At 39.2% G+C, this 23798-nt stretch overlaps 1 long non-coding RNA gene across 1 annotated transcript in view; it reads left to right on the top strand.

Moving 5' to 3' along the window:
* Nucleotides 1–23798, top strand: part of Gm12648 — a 337451-nt gene that overhangs the window by 249313 nt on the left and 64340 nt on the right. The window contains exon 3 of the long non-coding RNA XR_001784347.1: nt 21232–21324. This is a non-coding gene — a long non-coding RNA (predicted gene 12648). The remainder of the gene's footprint in view (nt 1–21231; nt 21325–23798) is intronic.

Here is a 23798-nt window from a genome sequence, read left to right as displayed (position 1 = left end):
TCTCCACCTTATTTTCTGAGTCAGTGTCTCTAAATGAACCTGGAACTTGCGAATTCTACTAGACTGGCTGGCCAGCGATACCCATATCTCATTCTAGCTCCACTTGCAAGCCTGAGATTACAAGTCCAGGTTTCAGTGTCTGGCTTTTAACACGAATATTAAGGAGGGATCTGAACTTAGGTCCTTGCCTACTTGGCAAGGGCTTTACCAGCTGAGCCATCAATCTCCCTGGTTCAAGAGTCTATAATTTTTGATAGAAATATGTAAGAATAAACTATTTATTTTATATAGAATTCTTTGAACATTAAACTTTGTATTGCCTAGATGTACATAAGACTTTTTATACTTTCTGTAAACCTGATGACATATTTTATCTTATTTAATAATATTCTTAAATATACTATTTAACATGCCAGAAGCTATACCTGAAATGAAACCCTAAAATATTTTCACATAGCTAGTGGGTAGCTAAATTCTGTACTAGAGTTTTTAATTTTTCTTTTATCATTATTAAAGACAGACTTTCAGGCTTGGGGAGAAGGAGCAGTGGGCAAAGAGCTTGCTGTGAAACAATGAAGACTGGAGTTAACTCCCTGGTATTCACATAAAATGCTGAATGTGGCAGCTCAGACATACAACATACATATAACTCCAGTTGTGGGTGGTGAAGACAGGAGGCTCTTCAGAGCCCTCTGTATTCTGAAGTCTGTGTAGATGGGCGAGTCTCAGGTTCAGTGGGATAACAGGCCTATCAATAAACAAACAAACAAACAAATAAACAAACTGTGGAAGGCTGAGTGTGGTAGCACATGCCTTTAACTCCAGCACTCAAAAGACAGAGGCAGCCAGATCTCTGTGATTTTAAGGGCAGTCTAGTCTACATAGTGAGTTCCAGGCCAGCCAAGTATACATAGTGAGAGATGATCTCACCACCCAAATAGTAAGGTGGAGAATGATGGAAGAGGACCTCAACTTCTGACTTTCATATGACCATACATGGGCGTGTGCACCTGCATACATTCTTGCATACAAAACATACACACACAAACACACACAAACACACACACACACACACACACAACACACACACACAACACACACACACACACAGAGACAGAGAGAGAGAGAGAGAGAGAGAGAGAGCACTTTTATCTACACAGAACTGATAAAGACATTCTTAATGTGTCCTCATTCTGATTTATTTTAAACTTGCATCAGTAAATTCTTGCCAACTTGACTCTTAGTTTTCGTTTTATCTGCCTGCGTCAATCTAACCAGATTGTTGCCAGATTTACTTCTGTGCCACACATATATAAATTATACTATTCTCACAATTAAGCTGCTTAAATGGTCGTCTCTGGTAATGAAAGCCTTTTATGATCAATTCTCCATTACATTATCTTTCAATTGTTTCACATTTCAGTTTAACTCTTCTTTAAGTTGTATGAATCTCTTGCATTCAAGGGTGTTGTCTACCTTGTGGCTTGGTTTTGTGACTTTGAGTCTGTTGTATTCTTCCTGTGATATGCCTTTTTCTCCATGATCCATCACTGCTCAACACTCTCTCTTGTATGACAGCTTTGGAAAGTGTCCCAAGTAAGTGAGATCATCTGTATTTGCCTCATTCTAATAGTGTGACTTTTTTGTATGGATCCACATGGCATATAAATGAAACATGTAGACAACTTATAGACACACAGACCATCTTCATCATAATGACATCACTGTGCAAGGAAGAAGGAAATGATTTTAATTATAATGATTTATTTCTTCAAAAATAATCAGAAGACCACGTGGCAGTATGTTTGGATTGAGAAGGTGGTGGGGATGCAAGTGTGGGATCTTGTTTTTCTGTTACTTTGAAAATGTGTTTAAAATGTTTATTCCTCTAAAACAAACTGAAACAATAAAATAACTTATAGTTAGATGATGGAATATATAAGCAAAGCAGGGGCTGGCAAAGTGATTCAGTGGGGACGAGCACTTGCCACGAAGTGAAGGACCGCCATCTGATTGTCAGAACCTACATGGAAAAAAGAGAATTCTTTTGAATTCTTCCACTCACTCATATTTGTGTTTCTGGTCCCCACACTTGAGCCTCTGAGTTCCTGAGGAAACCTGCTGCCTCCAAGGAAGGTTATCTGTATCTCAGACTCCACCTCACCTCTAGCACATGGACAGTGTCAGATGATTTCCAGGTTCTCTCTCCATCATTCTATCCTGTGTTTGGGCTGGGATTGGGTCTTAGTGTATAGAGCCCAGAAACAGACTCACTCTGTATAGAGAGGAGTAGAAATCACAGCTCAGTAACCTCTGACATGTCACATATCCTAAAGGATTTTTCTATTGAAAATGTTTTTCATATACAATATATTTTGATTACAGTTTCCCTTTCCTCTACATCTTCCCATTCCCCCCTTTCTTCCCTCCCATCCAGATCTACTCCCATTCTGTTTCTCCTTAGAAAACAAACAGACATCTAAGGGATAATAATAAAATTAAATAAAAATACAAAACAAATCTAAGCAACTCAGAATAGGACTAAACAAACAAACAAACAAACAAACAAACAAACGGATAAGGCACAAGAAACATACAGATGCAAAGAAACACTCATTCGCATCATCAATATCCTCAGGTTTGAACAGACATGTTGAAAAACAAATCATAGAAATGGATCTATTGAAATTTGGTGCTAGGCTGGGTAGTGGTGGTACATGCCTTTAATTCCAGGACTTGGGAGGGAGAGGCAGGTGGATTTCTGTAAGTTCAAGGCCAACCTGGCCTACAGAGCAAGTTTCAAGACAGTCAAGGCTACACAGAGAAACCCTGTCTGGAAAAAACAAACCAAACAAAAGTTGATGCTGTATATGTTTGCTCCATTTGGTTTCTGCATTATATGAGTCCCTAGCTCTGCCCCTGGCTAGTTTATGAGATTCGGAAAAAGTGTTGAGTTAAAGCATTTAATTTACTATGACTCGTTACTTAGTCATGTATGGATGCTTATTTCCCACTAGCTGTGGGTCTATGCAGCTGTAGCTTGATGAAGGTGCTCTTCCACTTTCTTGCCTTCAAGTGTGTCAGGAGAGCACTTGTCAAATCTTTCTTGAAATCTGGATTCCCCATTTCTCTCCTATTCCTCTGCTCTCCCAGGGTGGTCACTCTGTCAGTAGAAAATGAGGTTCATCTGACAAGGCTCTTCTTAGTGAACTCATGCTGGCTGGCTGAGTTTACCACTTTCTTTTCTGAGCACTCACAAGCCTTTGCTTAGAAAAATTGTTGTAGAATCATTACCTGGATTGATGTCAAACTCAGCCAGTTGTCTGTAGTTAATGAGCGTGCATTCTTTCTTTGTATAAATCCAAATGACACTGGCCTATCACCAAATTTCCAGCAACTCTTTTCCATAGAGACATTTTTTAAGTTCAGTGATAGCAATTCAGTCACATATCTCCAAGCCTCCGGAGTCCATTGAACAGCCCTCCTCGGACTAGTTGCTAAGCAGTGCCTTTGAATCCCTCACTTCTTTTACAATGCATCTCTTCTCTATTTGACGGGACCTGAAAAGTTAGTACTCTTAAATTGCAATTGTCCTGTTTGAATTGATGGTCAGCATCACAGTGAATGATGTCAAAAGAACCCAGTGTTGTACTCCATTGTGTAAATGTACCACATTTTCTGTATCCATACCTCTGTTGAGGGGCAACTGGGTTCTTTCCAGCTTCTGGCTATTATAAATAAGGCTGCTATGAACATAGTGGAGCATGTGTCCTTCTTACCGGTTGGGATATCTTCTGGATATATGCCCAGGAGAGGTATTGCGGGATCCTCCAGTAGTACTATGTCCAATTTTCTGAGGAACCGCCAGACTGATTTCCAGAGTGGTTGTACAAGCTTGCAATCCCACAGCCGACAACCAAGCTGAGGGGAGAATGTCTTCAATGTCTTAACCCATATATTTTAACTAGGGAGTAAAGCTGATCCTCAAAGAATACAATCTAAAAATCCCAAGCTCTCTACTTATATTCCTTGAATATTCCCGAATGTACCCAGACTCTAGAAATATTTCTTAAAGCTATGGTCTTTACTGACTATCTCAACGGCAACTTCTGAACCCAGGTAGAGGCTAATAAAACCTCTTATCTATTGTAGAATTGGTTTTGGAGTTGAATATTCACATACTGGTAGGGGTGAAGCTCTGCTGTTAGCTAGCTTTTGAAGTTAGGTGCAGTGTTGGGAGAGCAAGGGTAGGGCAGGAAAGTAGCAGGAAGAGGAGCTAGATGAGAAGAACAATGCTTTGGTCCTTGACATCTTTCATATCTACCATTTCCTGTGCTAAGAAGGCCTGAGGCATTTTGGTTATATATTCCCATTGCTTCCCCACAAACGTGTATAAGAAAGTAGGTAGGAAACATACTGGTCCTTCCACAGGTGAGTAACCTGAATTCTAAGAGATGAAGTCATTTACTCAAGGTGGTATACTTCTGCTCAATGCCATAATGAGGATTTAAAGTCCAATGACTCTGTTCCCTTTCTATCGTAGGACACAGTCTGGATGAAAATAAATCAGGATTCAAATGGACATCACCTTTTGTCCTTCTAAATTGTCTTTTAATCGAAAGACAAGACAGAAGCCAGTACCATTATTCAAATAGATTGTGGTGTTCTGCTGTTTTTAGTAACTGTATTTCCCCTTTATATTTTTTAGGAAAAATCTAGTGTAATTGTACCCATACAGTGATGTCAATGCATTACTGTGCATGAATGGAATACATTTTTCACATGACATTTCATTTGGGATTTCATAATATCCAGGACTCAAAATTTGCAAGGACTCCTTTTTGTGATCTGGTTACTTACTGCATTAAATTAAGGCCTGACAATTGCCATGCCCCCAGTTGAATTAAGTTTCCTATTTTTTAGTTCAGCAGATGCAACAGAATGAAGTCTGGGAATGAACACTCAGTCTTGGTACAGAGGATAGAAAGGGAAGCAATAGATAGCTCTGGAGAGGGTATGTATGTAATAAATGAAGTATTTCCTGCAAATGACAAATGTGTATTTGCTGATCAAAGGCTCTTCCAAAATTGCCCTGATGTTAACTGAATGAGAAGCCTAGAATCTAAATTAAAGCAGGAAAGCAACAGAAGTCAGAAATAGCACCAATAACCTGAAGTATATGGATTCTGAAAGAGGACACACTAGGAGAGAGAATATCCCTTTCTCTGTCTCTTTCTGTCTCTGTGTGTCTGTCTCTGTCTCTCCCTCTGTCTCTCCCTCTTGTATCTGTCTCTGTCTCTGTCTCTGTCTCTGTCTCTCTGTCTCTCTGTCTCTCTGTCTCTCTGTCTCTCTGTCTCTCTCTCTGTCTCTCTCTCTCTCTCTCTCTCTCTCTCTCTCTCTCTCTCTCTCTCTCTCTGTGTGTGTGTGTGTTTTGGAGTGTCATATTGGAGTAACCCCAGTGAAAACTACAAATGTAGTAGACAGTGACAGCTGACCCTAGCAGACTCCAGTGGACAGCCTCAGTCCTGTGGTCATAGACATGGCCCTAGTTAAACCAAGGAATAACAAAACAAAACCAAGTCACATAGTTTGATAGGAGCAAGAGAAAGGAAATACAGGGTAGAGGAGAGGAAATGGAGTGTCTTATACACATGTATGGAATTGCCAAAGAACTACCTGAATTAGTAAGAACTAAGAGGGGCAGGGTACAGCATATATTTAGGGATCACATTTGTGCTGAGTAGCTGAGTAGAGAGCACTAACTGTGGGTCTTGGGATATTTCTGGATAGCTGTTATGCATATATTTATGATGTTTTCTTTGAGTTTGATTTATTCAGAGTCTAAACATTCAAATATTATGCCCACAGAGACATGCTGACTGGTATTTTGATATACCCAAAAGCCAAAGGGGAAACTATTAACGACTGCTTCATACTTACCTAAAGTGTATCTTCTCTGAGTGCCACTAACGGATCTGTTCCTTTAGCTGATGCAATAACTCACTGTTCTGTTTGATGTACTGTCTTTCTATTGCAGCAAGTTAAATGCAGGCTGTCACTGGTGATCCTCATCAGATGGGCTTTAGCAACGAGTCTCAGTATTTGTTAGTGAGTGACAGATCATGATGATCAGGAAGTGTAGATTTTGGATCTAGCTCTGTGTTAAGCAACCTTGAGTGTGGAGGAGATGTTTTAGTGTAATTAGTCTCCATGTCAAAAAATTTCCTCATAGTATGATTGATATGCAAGAAGGTCTTTTGGCTTGGTCTTCTCCAAGGTAGAATGTGGACATTGATGATGTCAATTTCATAAGGAAGTTTATTACATTATATAAGAGATAAGAATTACGTTGGCAATCTATGTCAATTTGGTCCGATATCCAGTGGTATAGTTCAACACAAAACTAGATCTTGAATAGGGATGTAGCTCAGTAATAACATGTTAGCTTAGCATGTACAAGGCTTGGTACTTGATCCCCAGAAGGAACTTTTGCCCAAAGAAAGAAAAGGTATGTTTCTTTTAAAAGTTCCACCTATTCATGTCAATAATGAGTAAAACACAATGCCTTCCACACTGTGGATGGGTGGACCTTAAGGAATCAGATGAAGATCTTAAAAGGAAGTTCTAGAATTACCAAAGAAAACACTATTCTATCTGAAAATTGTAACCTACAAACCCTGCCTGAGTTTTCAGCCTCATAATTTCAGACACAAGATTATACCATCATTTTTCACCTCAATTTTCAGTTGGACAACTAAGGCTGTAGATTTCATGTAGAGACCCATGAACTCAAATGTATCTGCTCTTTGTTTTTTTTTTTTTAATTTTTTATTAGGTATTTAGCTCATTTACATTTTCAATGCTATACCAAAAGTCCCCCATACCCACCCACCCCCACTCCCCTACCCACCCACTCCCCCTTTTTGGCCCTGGCGTTCCCCTGTATTGGGGCATATAAATTTTGCGTGTCCAATGGGCCTCTCTTTCCAGTGATGGCCGATTAGGCCATCTTTTGATACATATGCAGCTAGAGTCAAGAGCTCCGGGGTACTGGTTAGTTCATAATGTTGTTCCACCTATAGGGTTGCAGATCCCTTTAGCTCCTTAGGTACTTTCTCTAGCTCCTCCATTGGGAGCCCTGTGATCCATCCATTAGCTGACTGTGAGCATCCACTTCTGTGTTTGCTAGGCCCCGGCATAGTCTCACAAGAGACAGCTACATCTGGGTCCTTTCGATAAAATCTTGCTAGTGTATGCAATGGTGTCAGCGTTTGGATGCTGATTATGGGGTGGATCCCTGGATATGGCAGTCTCTACGTGGTCCATCCTTTCATCTCAGCTCCAAACTTTGTCTCTGTAACTCCTTCCAAGGGTGTTTTGTTCCCTCTTCTAAGGAGGGGCATAGTGTCCACACTTCAGTCTTCATTTTTCTTGAGTTTCATGTGTTTAGGAAATTGTATCTTATATCTTGGGTATCCTAGGTTTTGGGCTAATATCCACTTATCAGTGAGTACATATTGTGTGAGTTCCTTTGTGAATGTGTTACCTCACTCAGGATGATGCCCTCCAGGTCCATCCATTTGGCTAGGAATTTCATTCTTTTTAATAGCTGAGTAGTACTCCATTGTGTAGATGTACCACATTTTCTGTATCCATTCCTCTGTTGAGGGGCATCTGGGTTCTTTCCAGCTTCTGGCTATTATAAATAAGGCTGCTATGAACATAGTGGAGCATGTGTCCTTTTTACCAGTTGGGGCATCTTCTGGATATATGCCCAGGAGAGGTATTGCTGGATCCTCCAGTAGTACTATGTCCAATTTTCTAAGGAACCGCCAGACTGATTTCCAGAGTGGTTGTACAAGCCTGCAATCCCACCAACAATGGAGGAGTGTTCCTCTTTCTCCACATCCACGCCAGCATCTGCTGTCACCTGAATTTTTGATCTTAGCCATTCTGACTGGTGTGAGGTGGAATCTCAGGGTTGTTTTGATTTGCATTTCCCTGATGATTAAGGATGTTGAACATTTTTTCAGGTGCTTCTCTGCCATTCGGTATTCCTCAGGTGAGAATTCTTTGTTCAGTTCTGAGCCCCATTTTTTAATGGGGTTATTTGATTTTCTGAAGTCCACCTTCTTGAGTTCTTTATATATGTTGGATATTAGTCCCCTATCTGATTTAGGATAGGTAAAGATCCTTTCCCAATCTGTTGGTGGTCTTTTTGTCTTATTGACGGTGTCTTTTGCCTTGCAGAAACTTTGGAGTTTCATTAGGTCCCATTTGTCAATTCTCGATCTTACAGCACAAGCCATTGCTGTTCTGTTCAGGAATTTTTCCCCTGTGCCCATATCTTCAAGGCTTTTCCCCACTTTCTCCTCTATAAATTTCAGTGTCTCTGGTTTTAAGTGAAGTTCCTTGATCCACTTAGATTTGACCTTAGTACAAGGAGATAAGTATGGATCGATGCGCATTCTTCTATATGATAACAACCAGTTGTGCCAGCACCAATTGTTGAAAATGCTGTCTTTCTTCCACTGGATGGTTTTAGCTCCCTTGTCGAAGATCAAGTGACCATAGGTGTGTGGGTTCATTTCTGGGTCTTCAATTCTATTCCATTGGTCTACTTGTCTGTCTCTATACCTTATCCCTCCTTTTGCCTGTTTCTCTTCCTTCCCCTCTCCCTCCCCTTCCCTAACTCCCTATTCCTTCCTTTTAATGTAGACAGACACATATCATTTTTTTTTCATTTTTCTATTTCTGGAGAACTTGGACTAGCCGTGGGAGTAAGTACTGTCTGGCTCACTTTTTCATGGCCTATAGACTTTGAGTATATGCACAGCTATTCTGCTTAGGCTTTTCTTGTCCAGGCTTCATCACTCACATGGGGCAAAGTTTGAGTCAGTAATCTGTGGGCTACTACCCAAATCTCCAACTCTCACACATAATATGATGTATGTATTGTCGTACATATGATTATATGATATGTTACATGATATAGAGTCCTTTAAGATAGAAACTGTCCTTATGGGTAATGAAAATAAACACTCTTAATCCACTTTCTTTTAATTGCCTCAGAGTGGATTAGAATTCCATGTGTATATTTGTACTGGTTTTAAATTTCATGTTGTTATTTACAACATATCTGTATGCTCTTCATAAGGTGAATCAAATACAAAGACATTTTAGAACGTCCCCAAAGAGTTTTCAACATTCTAAGAGATGTGAGCTCTTATGCTTGTCATATCACAGGCTGGAAATTGTCGGCCCAGTGGGAAAACTCAGACAAGAAGAGGTTGGGAAGGAAGCCACATTCTCCTGGAGTCTCTGTGCTGCATGTGCCTTGTGGATGTCACAGGGGAAATGTGTGATGGGACATGGGAATTACCAAGCTGAAAACAGAGTCTCAATTTGGGACATTTTCTTTGTTTGTTTTTTAAGGAAAATGGAGTAGTATTCTTACTTTTGGAAACAGAGGTCTTTACCTGCAAGAGAGCATTCCTCCCCTGGGAACTCTTCTCTTGAATTTGCCCTTCTCTTCTTTGTTGCCAGTAATTGAACTTGTCATTTTTGCTACATATTTACTTTTTAAATCTTGTGCTTTGGTTGTTTTTCTTACTGGAATATCAAGTCCCTGAGAATAGACACATTGTCTGCCCTCCGTTGTATTAATATCCTGAAAGTCTATGACTGTTCACAAGGTTCAGTGATAGTCAATAAATATTTGTTGAAGATAAAAAGACCGGGAATAAATTTCCTGTGTTCCACCTCACGGACAGTTGCTATTGTTATGTCCCAAGAACAGCACTATGGCCAAACTGCTTTCCTTTTCCTTCATATGGCTGAAGTTTTGGTGGAGAACATGGCAGGACTTGGTCTTTCTTCCCTTGGAAGACACTTAAGGACATACAGATTGCACCACCAGAGGTTGATGAACAGCTTTATTTCCTGGACCATAAAGTTGCTATGGTGATATTGTTTCAGTTTTATCTTCTTAGAGTAAGATGCGATGGGTTAAGGAATCACAGCCGAAGGTACTAGATACTAACAATTTAAATTACAGGACTAGTGTTTGGTCACATTCTAGACAAACCTTCCTTCTTTTGCTATGTAGCCAGTCACTACAAAACTTAACAGGAGATTAATTACCATGAAAGAGAAGGGGCCAGGGATTTCTTAACTGCATGGCTTGGTAGTCAAGCCTGTAGGCCAGAAATGTGAGCAGCTGAAGGAAATGGAGGCCAACTGCCAGGGTCACTGATGAAGCTGTTGGCAAGAGGCTTTAGCCGTCTACTTTGTAGCAGTTGGGTTTCTTCCAGGGATCTACAAGACAGAGAAATATAGGGTAAATGCAAGTAAAAAGGGAAGAGGCAGAAGAGAAAACGAAAGGAGAAAATGTACATGTAGAGAGGAAACTACAGCAGGGGCCATGGCGTGTTCAACGTGAAGTTGAAGATTTAGAACCAGAGAGGTGGTTCAACATAGAAAGGAATTTGCCACTATGACAAACCATCAGATTTTAGTCCCCAAAATATGTACAGTAACACACACACACACATACAGAGAGAGAGAGAGAGAGAGAGAGAGAGAGAGAGAGAGAGAGAGAGAGAGAGAATACATAAATGCATAAATAAATAGACAAATAAAAGAAATTCTTGTGTTGTATTCTATTGCCTACAGAAATCAACTATAATACCATTGAGCAGTAGACCCTACAACATTGTGAAGGACATGCCAGAAGGACAATATTAGGACTAGGGCTTCCTATAATTGGGATGTTTAATGTCTTCCAAAGGTTCATATACTTAGAATCTTAGACCAACTACAAGATAACAGGGAGGAATCCTGGTGATTATCCAAAATTGATGATGTCACAGAAGCCTTGAACCAGACCCATAAGTCACTACAGTTAAAATATGCCAGTGAAGATGTGTGGACAGAGGGGTATACTATGGGACACACATGACATACTACAGCTTCCACAATGAGATGCTTTCTATATTTGGTTTTGTTTTCTTTATTTTTTGTTTTGTTTTGTGTTTTTAATCTTTTTTGGGGGGGAAAGTTATAAGGGCAGAAATGAGGGGAAAGGGAGATGTGTGGAAATGGGATGCTTAATGTGAAACTCAAAGAATCAATGACAAGGCCCAAGACCTTAGACTCCAAGGTTTGGTATCACAGAAACCACATAACCTTGATGAGCTAAGGATTTATGGGGAATTCTGAGGTCAATGGGAGAGGTCCTCAAGGGGGATTCTGACATTTAGTCCTTTTATTCTCTTTTGCTTTCTTCCCAAGTTGGGAGAGAATTCGGTCACCAAGGACTCTTGGTTAGTTACTCTACCACCCTACCAGAAGCCTAAGTTGATATCCATTCCCTGAAATCATGGACTAGAACCAATAAAACTATATGTGGATAGAAATAATTTTTTTCTCTTTTTAAGTTAATAAGCTCAGGCATTGTGTTAGAATGCCAGGAAGCTAATACAGGAACCATCTTGGAGGCTGGCTCTCACATTGGACAACTTAATCATGCTTGTGCTGTGCGTATGCATGCGTGTGTGTGTGTGTGTGTGTGTGTGTGTGTGTGTGTGTGTGTGAGAGAGAGAGAGAGAGAGAGAGAGAGAGAGAGAGAGAGAGAGAGGAGGGTATATTCTATTCTCATATTTTCACCAAGTATGCTTGCTTTGCTTTTCTGCTCCTCATATTTTAATCTATTCTTTTATGTTGAAAATATACCAAACATACTTAAATCTCAGTATCTAAAGCTTTTGCTCATCTGAATTTGCTGCTTGTTGTTTCATCCGGCTGTCATTCAACGTGTCTTGAGCCCATGTTTTTGCTTTCTTCATGGTAATCTTATTATTTTTAGGACTTCACCTACAAAAGCTCTCTGAGAACAGATCTGCTTTTCTGCAGTGCATTGCTTTTGCTCCCGTCGGGCTCCAGGGGACACTTTAGCCCAGAACCACTTTGAACAAAATCCCTGCCTTGTAAATTTTTATATCACCTAAGTAATGTGAATTGAAGCTAAAACCACATAGAGATTACCTTATGTTTATACATCATGAGGGGAATTTCTTACTTCAATCATTGTCAATTTCATGACCAACAATTACCCTCACACTGTCACAACCTGGGGTTATTTATCATTCACGTTGATATCAAGCTGAGTGCATTTGGGATTGTAACTCTACACAGAAGGGTCTCCTATTCCCCTGCTCATCTTTCCTGCACCAGGGCACTCATCTTTCTTCTCTACCCTTCACTGCTGGGTCACTGAAGCAAAAGTTCCCCTGCAGCAAAGGTGCTCATTGTTCAAAATCTCTGCCTGAGTTCCTATTATTGCCTAACTCCAGCCCCTGAGAATAAGTTGCTATTTCATCAGCACATTATAAACATCTTCTTAAAGTCGCATTTTATCTAGAATCCCTAAATTTGTTTGGAAGGCCAGATCAAGGGATCTCATCTCTCATATGGCTAGAACTGGAGTTTCTTCTCCTAATAGCTTTCCAAGTTGTATTGAGATTTCTTAACAAAAAGGGGATGGGAGGAAAGAAGGATATGGAGAAGAAGGCATAGAGAGGGGCAATGGAAGGAGGAAGGGAGAGAGGGGAAGATGGTGGGAAGAAGAGAGGGAAGAGGAAAGAGGGAAAGGGAGGGAGAGAGAGAGACATACCCAGAATTGGATTATAGTTACAGTCTGTGTGCTATCTTCATTATATCTGAAAGGTTATGTTCCAGAATAATATTCAAGGAGTATCGTTTTGCTTTCTAGCTTTCTCAATGGAGGAAAAAAAGAACACCCAACTTTTATGGGATTTAATGGGAGTTTTTACAATGGAATATGCTGTCTTTGTTGAAATTTAATGTCTTTATTTTTAAGCATGTCTTCTGATGTCTCAAAAATTTCAGAAAAAACAATGATCTGAATGAGAGCTAAGCCATTGTTCTATCCAAACACAGAAGAATGGGCTCATGATCAGACTTTAAAACCAATAATTCCTTTTTCATTTTTGATATCATACTTCATCTTTCTTGATTCCATCTGTTACGTTAAGTATCCAATTTTAAATTCCTTTGTCTAATTGATTTAATGATTATCAAAGTGTTCCTGATACCCAGCTTCAATTTTCCTTCCTAATTTATTCCCATTACTTCTGGATAAATCTTGAATAACTAGGATTGATGAGCCCCTGAGAAGTAATGAATTGATTGCTAAAGCACTGTGGTACTATCCACCTCAGCAGTGAATTCTTCTTAGTTTTAAACTACATTGTAGTATTGAACTACATTGTAAAACTTTTTGTTGTTATTCTTATGATTTTTTGGGAACAAGTTTAAGTTTAGTATTTTCCCTGTCACTAATATAAGGTTCACTTTTTACGTAGACATTTTTACCTGCTCTTCTGCAGAGGGGTTTATCATATTTACAGAAAAGGTCCTCAGACTTGAGGGTCCTCTGGGAACTTTTTTTCTGCATGGTGTTTTATGAGTGTACTTGGATCATAAAATGGTTTTGACTGAGCAATTCGCTCACTCCAGCCTCCAAAGCATTCTCATCTTTTCCTTCTCTGAGCCCTTCTTCCACTACATTGCTAAGTTAACCCCTAGATGGTGTCCTTTGGTAATTTTTGTAGTCTGGATATGATTAAAACTTGAAGGAGAACTTTGATGCATCCTCCAGTTTCTAAGGACTGTGCTGAAAAATCTGACAATCTGTGGTTGAGAATAGCATGTCCTTCATGTTCTAGCATAGTGATGGTGAGTTCAGTTCTGAAACTGTGGGAAGTTCCTCAGAGCATGGAGAGTTTAATGGGACCATAGTTGGTTGAGAAAGACTCAGCCAAGTACAGATATGAAGCCTACTTATTTATTGTGTATATGATTGTGTGTGTGTATGTGTGTGTGTGTGTGTGTGTGTGTGTGTGTTTGTGTGTGTGTAGACCAGAGGTCAAATCTGACTGTCTCCCTTAGTAGCCCTCAAAGTTATTTTTTGAGAAAGGATCTCTCAGAGAGCCTGAAGCTAATTAATTTGGCTGGCCTGGATGACCATCAAGCTCCTAATACCCATTTTCTTTTCTCAGCACTGACAGAGAAACAAGCCTTCTCTATATCAAAATCCAGTCTGTTTTGTTCTTGTAAGTTCTGAGCAGCTGAAGTTATGTCCTCAAACTTCATGGAAAGCACTTTACTAATGAACCGCCTCTCCAGTCCCTTGAAGACAAGTATTTTCAGGTTGAGGGCATCAACTAGAAGTTCACCAGGGCAGGGCCTGTTCCTTGAAGTACTGAGGGTGGGATACAGTGTATGAGTGAAGGACACAGGGACCTGTCACAGGGTACCTGATGTGCTATAGTTAGAGAAGTCTTGAACAAGATGAACAGTTCATATTTGGCACATTTATAAGTATTTGCTATTGACAATGCTTATTGTTTAATTTCAAACCCAGAATAAATGGTGCTGGTGACCACTTAACATATCAAAGCAGAATTGGCTGCCAGGTTCTTTCAACATTCCTCAGTGTCTACCTGTTACAGGGTATGGCTGGCATACTCCGCCCTCTACCCCAAACTGTGGGAAGCTGCAAACGGCATTACAAGAGGTGTGGGAAACCGCAAACGCCATTACAAAATGGCACTGGTTTCAATAAGCCAATGCCCATGAATATGGGTAAACAACCAATGTGCGCATGTGCCATAGAGTTTTTTGCTTAGTCACTGCCTAACCAGAGGCATGTGAATGAGGTGCTGAGGGCACAACCAATCAGGTGTGGACATGTCACTCCTATGCCTATATAAGCAGCACCAGTTCTGGGGCTCGGGGTCTTTCACCTACACAGTCCATGCTCTCCCAATAAACGTGATGTAGAAGGATCCTGCTGTGGCGTCAGACGTCTCACCCCAAACTTCTCCAGGCCAGGAGCTGGGCTGCTCTTCTCCCAGATGCCCTTTATTATGCAATACAATTTTTTTGGTTACCCTGTTCTATTTTGGATTTCTGGTGCTGCACATGATTCCCCTCCCTTTCATCTCCTCCCCCACCCCTTGTTATGCTCTCCCATTTATCTACAACAAACTTTCTTCACCACCACACCTAGAGCAGTCATATCTTTTCCGTCTGATTTCTTTTTAAAAATTCATTGTGATTCAATATGATGAGATTTTAAGCTTTTGTTTAAAGAATAGTTCATCTGGAAACAAAATAGTTGTTTCGTTTATTTACCAAAGATTTTGTTTTGCAAGTCACTTTAAGATTCAACATAAAAACATATTGCTTTGCTTCCCCCATTGAGACAGGTTTTAAGGCCCAATTTATGAGAGATGATCTCATGGGAGCCCTTATTTTCTCCTGGTTAAAATATGCAGCATGACTTTGGAAAAACAAAATCGTATGGATCTGACAGTTCTGGCTCATTCAATTCTTAGATACTTAGCTGACCCAGAGGGGCTGTTAGGCATTGGTTTTCAGATCTGTATGACAGATATGTGGGCATATCGCCAAGCATAGGCTAAAGGACAGGGTAGAGGCAGCAGACTTGTTTTTGAAATCTGAGTATTGATTTTTAGCATAAGAATGGAAAGTAGGATACACTTCTTTTAATTTTACTAGTTTCCTTTTTGTTTCTGCATTAACCTCTAGAAGAATACATATTTGAATGTTGTAAAATATTGATGTCTTTTTAGTAACCTTCTAGAATTGTTTGCCTTCACCTTCATTCTGACTAGATCTGGGAAACATTGCCTTGTAAAGAGTCTTCTTTTGGCATTGTATTAAAACATGTGGCATTTAAAAAATGACTTTGGAGCAGCACCCAAAGGATTCACACACACACACACACACACACACACACACACACACACACACACACACACACGAGAAGAAAAAAGAGTCAAGATTTTGCAGTAATATTTTGTGCATGGATTCTGTTGGTCAACGTGGCATTTCATTTGTTATACTCTGAATATTTTGGTCTGTAATTATATTAATGTAAGAAAATACTTCTCCTTGGGGAGTTCTGTTGAAATTACCATGAGTTCTTTTGGTGTGGTTAATTTATTTTTAGATTAGAGGATCAGAAATGTTCCAGACCTTTTCCTTTTGTCTCTTCTAGACTGGCATGCTGGAAGCAAAGGAGAAAAACAAGAAAACCCCACCCTTTCAAGAATGGGAAAGTGGGGGATGAGAAACAAAATGGATAAAGCAGAGGAGAGCAGAGATAGAACAAAGAGAAGGGAGGGGGCTAATGGGAAATAAATAAGAGAGCCCAGGGAGAGGAGGGGACACAGGAGATGCTCTTCCCAATCCTTCCACATTTCAATTTATTAGACATAGTCAGAGAGCTGGGCCTTGAGAGAGCAGAGGAGTGGAAGTTGACTTACTGGTTACTAAGTGAGAAAATTCAAACTAACTGATGCCTCTGAAGCCGCTAAAGACAGCAGCTGTAAAGAAAAGTAATAGGACTAAAACACACTGGGCACATGGCCATAACTTGCATTTGTATGAAGGTAAAACATATTAGTGATTTATGTCCTTTTTGATTAACATCTTGAAATATATATGTGTACACACATAGGCATATTTTATTTACAGCTTTGTTTGGCAGTCACCTGGCATCTAAACTGCCATTTGAAATACGGCAGAAGGTCAAGGAAACAATTCTAAAGTTGGTAATAATAGAAATTAAAAGGTAAAGGAAATGGAAGAAGGCAGTTTGCCACAGAGATCAAATTTTATTTTATTTTATTTCTGCCTGAAGTTTAACACAAAAGATAAATCTTTGCAGACAGCATAGGCTAAGGAATATATCATATCAACTTGTAAGTTATTAACTGAGGGATTTTTTTAAAAGACAGATACTATCTCAGTAACTGCTCCAAGTGCATTTACTTTATTTTAAAGGTTCTTCTTTCCATTATTAATGCCATACCGAGTCACAGAGCCATTTGTGATGGAATGAGCTTCTCTAAAACCTGTAAATTCATCGGCAGTACTCACTGATATTCTCCGACTCATTCTAAAACACACTGTAAGCTTTTGGAAGATGTTTTTATCTTACTGTAGATGCCCTGTGAATGTTTAGAATCCAATTTATTAGTTCTCTATAAGTTGAAAGCTTGTACGTCTATTATGTGATACCAGTCAGGTAAATGTTGGCTCAAATGTGTGTTATGTGTGTTACAAAGTAACATTGCAGTTCAAGATTCTGAATGTCTAGGATAAATAATGTCTAGACATGGTTAATGTGATTCAGAAGGGATTTCTTTTCTTGTTTAAATGAAAAAATAATCTCTCAAACAGTATTTGCAGTATTCTTATTGAGGGCAGGATATTTTACTTAATTGGAGTGGCATATGCAATAGTGTCTGTGTGTAAGTATGATATAGATTCCCTTAGCTAAATAGTTCATCATTTCGTCTTAGCTCCAAACTTTGTCTCTGTAACTCCTTCCATGGGTATTTTGTTCTCTATTCTAAGGAGGAATGAAGTATCCACCCACTGGTCTTCCTTCTTCTTGATTTTCTTGTGTTTTGCAAATTGTATCTTGGCTGTTCTATGTTTCTGGGCTAATAGCCACTTATCAGTGAGTACATATCTAATGACTTCTTTTGTGATTGGATTACCTCACTAAGGATGATATCCTCCAGATACATCCATTTGTCCAAGAATTTCATAAATCCATTGTTTTTAATAGCTGAGTAGTACTCCATTGTGTAAATGTACCACATTTTCTGTATTCATTTTCTGTTGAGGGACATCTGGGTTCTTTCCAGCTTCTGACTATTATAAATAAGGCTGCTATGAACATAGTGGAGCATGTGTTCTTATTACCAGTTGGAACTTCTTCTGGGATCCATCCCATAATCAGCCACCAAACCGAGACACTATTGCATATGCCAGAAAGGACCCTGTTATAGCTGTCTTGTATGAGGCTATGCTAGTGCCTGGCAAATACAGAAGTGGATGCTCACAGTCATCTATAAGTTAGAACACAGAGCCCCCAATGGAGAAACTAGAGAAAGAACCCAAGGAGCTAAAGGGGTCTGCAACCTTATAGGTGAAACAGCATTATGAACTAACCAGTACCCCCAGAGCTCATATCTCCAGGTGCATATGTAGCAGAAGATGGCCTAGTTGGCTATAACTGGGAAGAGAGGCCCCTTGGTATTGCAAGTGTTATATGCTCCAGTACAGGGGAATGCCAGGGCCATGAAGCAGGAGTGGGTGGGTAGGGGAGCAGGGTGGAGGGAGTGTATAGGGAACTTTCGGGATAGCATTTGAAATGTATACAAAGAAAATATCTAATAATAATAAAAAAGAATCCCTTAGCTAGGAGTCTAGAGACTTTCCTTTGTTTAGGCCAGCCAATCAACCTGTGAGGGACTATTACCTCATGGGTAAAGTCAAGAAGCATCTTTGGGTTACCTGCTTCAGGATTTATAAGTCACTTAGTCATCTTTTACATCAGATGAGGTTTCTGAAGGCTCTTAGAGAGTAGGGAAGTGGTAGCCTGTGTTATGCCCATGTGCCTGTATGATGTTAAGGTTATTGAAGTAAAAAGGTAAATAGATTCATATTATTTAGACTACAGATGTTCATTCTGAGGCTGCAAAATACAAGAGTCCAATTTTAGGACTCTTCTTGATTAGATTTGAACTCACACTTCTTCATACACTGGGCAGCTGAGTTCTAGAAGATTCAGGGGCTTGGGAAAAACTTAATACACAAACCAAATCCTGATAAGAGTGTCCAATCCTCTCAGCCCTTTACTGAATATCACTGGGGTGATATGGCATCCCTTTCTTGTGCCCATATGAAGCCTTGTTCCCCAGAAGGGCTCACAGAATTTCAGTTTAGATGAAAATTAAGTGACTATTGAGTCTTTTGATATCTTCCTGTAGGGAATTTGGACTCTGGCAGAAGTGAATAAAGACAGTTCTAATGTTCACAGGCTGCATGAGAAGCTTGTACTGCATCTCTCCCCAGGGAGCCCATAGTTTCCCACTGCTTTGATCATTATGTTCCCCCCTCCCCCCTCTACATGTGGAACAGCAACAGCAAACGACAAAACCCACCCTGTTGTCTACTTAAGCATCATCTCAAGCATTGTATGCTGTGGCCTTGCCTGCTGTCAGGAGGAGAACTTAGTGTCTTACTTGCTTACCATGGCTTTATTAGGGTTCAGGGTTGTGAGGCTAAAGCATTGAGTGAATTCAGTTTCTAATCTGATAAATTTGTGTTACAGAATTAGTGTTTTAGATCCTTCTGTGAATTGGCCAGGAAATACTTGGATTCATGGGTAGGACTTTATCCTTCATACCCTTTCAAGAAGTTTCTTTTACAGTTTATAGTATTGCCTGCAGAGTGTTGATGTTGATAGACCCTTTTCTGCATTCATTTCTCTTTTTATAAAATGGGTACCTTCATTTTTTATTATGTCGTGTTTTACCTGCATACATGTGTTTGTCATGTGTAAGGTATGTCCTCTTGGAGGTCAGAGGAAGGCATCAGATCCCCTGGCAGAAACCACAGGCAGCTATGAGCTCGTGTGTGAGTTCTAGGAATCAAACTCCAGTTTTTGGCAAGAGAAGCCAGTGCTGTTAACTGCTGAGCAATTTCTCCACCCCCAATTTCACTTTTTCTTAATGGCACATGCCAGGAAATAGAAATTTTGCTAAAAGAATTAAGTGGTTTAACGTCAGCCCATTGTCCTTGTTCATCGTTTAAAAATTGTTAGTAGGATCCAAATAATCCTATTATGTGGTACCAGTCATGTGAAATTGGACCCTTATTCTAAAACACTCCAAAAAGATACTATATATGAGAGGGAATAAATCAGACTGTATTTTGGATGTTTTCAAACCCTGCTACACACAGTCTTTGTTACTGTAATATTTTGGTTCTGCTTCAAATGATTTCTTCTACCTTGTATAACCACAGCACTGGACAAAGGCTCAATATCAAACAGTCTCTGTTTTTCTACTCCAGGGTGGCTGTGTTTCATAATCAATGGGTATATGTGCTCCCAGAATGAAAGGTGTAGGACAAATGAATGTAATATTACCATTTTTTCCCCAAAACTCCAAGGCCCACATTTAGAAATTACAAAACGAAAGCTAAACATGGCTAGGAGATCCATATCCATCCTTCTTATAGCCCAAGGTGCTTAGTCATTTAGGGGCAAATCTCTAGAAGGCCTCACATCCTCTGGTGGACCTTTGGAGCCTCTAAAACTACATAGGCATGAAACAGGAGCCCCCCTCCCAACCCAATCATCAATGGAGAGTCTAAATGAAGAGGTACAAATGGCTCTTTCAAGAATTTGTCAAAGCAAAATCCACATTAGAAAAGATTTACTGGTTTCCTCCTATCAATAGAAGAATCTCTCTTGATATTTCTAAGCCTTTATCTTCCCTTCAAAGAGCTCACTGTCCTCGGCTTAGCTTTGCAAGGTGCATCGTTGAGGGGAAGATTATCTTCATAGGAAATGGAGATTTAGCAAGATATACTTCTGGGACAGCATGCCTTAGCAAAATAGATATTTTCCCAACTCAAAGTAAAAATTCAGCATTAAAAATAAACAACGTGCATACAAGTGATTCCCAAGAGAATGTTGGGTGCAAAGTATTCCTCTCAGAGAGATTTGTTCTGTCCTGTTTGGATTCAGGACTTTACTAGGAGAATAAGTCTTTCTCCCTAATGTTGTTCCCTTTAAATATTCAGTATTGATTTCTGACTATTCTTTCTCACAAGTTCAAGGTTATGTACTCTCTTACTACTTTATATGGTGTCTGTACTTGCAAAGAAATGTGTGATCTGTTTTCCAGGGACTGCTGTAATCATCCTTTAAATAATGTCTGTATAATGAGTCTGGGAACTGTAACCCAAGGCCAAATCTCTCACCATCAGTGGCTTGTGTCTGGGTAAACCATATCAACGGAGAGATGGCAACAGTCTATGCTTAAAACATGTGCATTATTTATAAGCATATTAAACTAAATTTGGCTTGTAGATATTTAAAGATCCTCCGTCTATAGCTTTTCTCATGAGGAAGCAATACAGGTATGGAGACCCCTTAAGATAAGGGTAACATAACTTGTAGATAACTTTTTCCCCTATTTTATCTTAGCATTTTGTTGTTTTCTTTTTTAATAGGTAGCATAAAGGTGAACTGGATTTTAATTCTTCCCCTAGCCTTAAATTTAGATGTTTCTCTTTTTTTTTTTTCCCTTTTAGGACGTTGCCCTCTACTCCGCATGCTGAAGGATATGTTAAAAGAATTCCAGAGAAAGGCACATCTACATATTTTGTTGTATCTGGCACTTCAAAGTTAGTACTTATTATTTGTCTATTTTGTTTGAAAGCTTAGTGGCAATTTTATTGAGCAAAGCAGCTACTGGGGAGGATACCACATTTACTTCCTGGTACAAGATCACAAAATTATGTCTAAGTAGAACCATTCTGTATGACACTGTGGTTGGATCCATGGCACTATGCAGTCATCAAATGCACAGACCTTTATAATACGAAGAGTGAAATCTTAAAGTATACAAACATGAAAATGAATTATGTATAGTTTTAGAGTATTACTTGATGGAATACAGAATATTATAAAAGAGTCTAACTTCATTACAGTGTATGAAGCTATATCTCTGAAGGTGACAGGGATCTATTGATTTAAATAACCATGGAAATGACTGAAATCTGTGAAAATACAAGCAAATTGAAGTATGTGAAGCAAAAAGTAAATGTTTTCATTGATAAATATTTTTCTACAAAGGAATAGTTATGAATGCTAAAGTCATTATGAGTGTGCACTAGGATTAAGCAACTAAGTGGTGAAAACATGTCTCAATGTAGAAGTGAGAAGCTACAGGTGAACAAGTTAGGAGATTAGAGTAATACATGTGTAGACAGAAGAGGTTGTAAATATCAGTATGGACTCACATAGCTTTGGATGACCATACAGAGAAGTATTTATAGTTATATGTATATGAATGAGATAGTATAATCACATACACATTACTTGCATGGCTTTGAGATTCTATTCTCTGATGTGACATTACTTGAGAGGTAATTATACCATAAAGGTAGGGGGCTATGATGGGATTAGTGCCCCTGTTAGAACATATGGAAAGCTTGATTCCCCTCTCTTTACCTCCCACACAGTTGTCCACAAGCCATGGAGTGGGCACTCACAAGAACACACCCTCATCTTAGACTTGCAGCCACTATGGTTATGAGAAATAAATGTTTGTTATTTAATCCACTCACAGGATGATATTTTTTTTTATAGCAGTCTGAGGCAAATAGGACATTCTGCCAGTTGAAAGAGTCTATTGTGTGACAACTCAGTAGCCATGATCTTAGAGCTTAGGACTTGGTTTCTAATGGTATTTTCCAATAAGCAAGCCAGAGATCCTTAGGTAAATAGCTGCTTCTAGGACTGGAAGAGGGATTGGATTGTATAGGATGAACCTGGATCAGTTTGTAGCACCAGAAAGCAAGTACTCAACCCCAATAGATTAAAAGAATATAAGAACTAATTAGTAATGTTCCCAGTAGCCAAAGCTGTTACACTTTGAACAAAGAAATGAATTAGCATTGGATTATAAGCTAAAATATAAAAGGATTTAAATGGACACAGCCATACAAGAGAATGACTGAATGAAGAAACAAGTGGAGGGGGATAGGAAAAAGGTTGTCATGTGAAATAACTCCTAGAGATTTATAGATATGTTTCCTCCAAGAGGCTGAGCAACTGCTTCTTCTGTTTCTTGAGTGTGAGCTCCATGATTTAATATGTTTCCAAAGCAAAGGTTTAGATAGGGCTCATTCAACAGTGCAGAAACCTGACAAACACTGTCTCAGGCAGGTGATCAAGGTGAACATCACAGTGAAAATGTATTGATAATCTATAGTCCTTTATATGTGTGATGAGAATTGCATTTCAGCATTCCATTATTCTTGTAAGCACATAAACACTAGTTAAAGACATCCTGCAAAAATTCTGTCTTAAATAGTCAAGAGTACCAAACCCATGAAAGACTTCAGAAAGCTTCACTGTCTATAGTGATAAAATGCAGTGTGTTATCATAGATGAGACCCCCAAACAGAACAAAGGAATTAGGGAGAAACTAAGTAAATTTGACTTTAGGATGATGTTAGCTAATAAAGTGTTTATGGTGATTTGTTAAATTTGACAAACAGGGCATGATGATATAAACTCTTAGTTACAACCAGAAACTGAATGTACTACACACAGGATCTGTCTGTACTATCTTTACCATTTCCCCACCAATATAATAATACTTCAAAATTAATAGTGTGGCTTTTAAAAGGAAATAGTATCTTCATGGCTTGCAGACTTAAAGAATAATCAGAGAAAGAAGTCTAAATCACAATGAAATACCCTCCATCCCAGTTAGAATGACTATTATTAAAAGGACTGAAACTAACAAAAGAAGCCTAGGGGGTAGACAGCAGGGAGCTCTTATACACTGATGGGATTATAGGTCTTTTGACATGATTATTTCCCAGCACTTGTTGAGGATGGAATGATAAGAGTACGAAAATATTTTGAATAGAGTGTGGTACTAGTACAATGTTTTACTATTACTTGCTGTAATGGCATTTCCTCCAAAAATATATGGCAATATTTTTACTTGTTCAACACAAGCATAACATCTTTCTACCTCCTGATGTGCTCTCTGCTAGGCATTCTTCTTATCTTGAGATAAAAGGACTCATGCTCCCAGAAATAAGACTCAGGTATTTTTACAAATACCTGGCCATATAGCTAG

The sequence above is a fragment of the Mus musculus genome, chromosome 4, assembly GCF_000001635.26.
Source record: "Mus musculus strain C57BL/6J chromosome 4, GRCm38.p6 C57BL/6J".
Lineage (NCBI taxonomy): Eukaryota > Metazoa > Chordata > Mammalia > Rodentia > Muridae > Mus > Mus musculus.
This window is presented reverse-complemented; position numbering and strand designations above follow the sequence as displayed.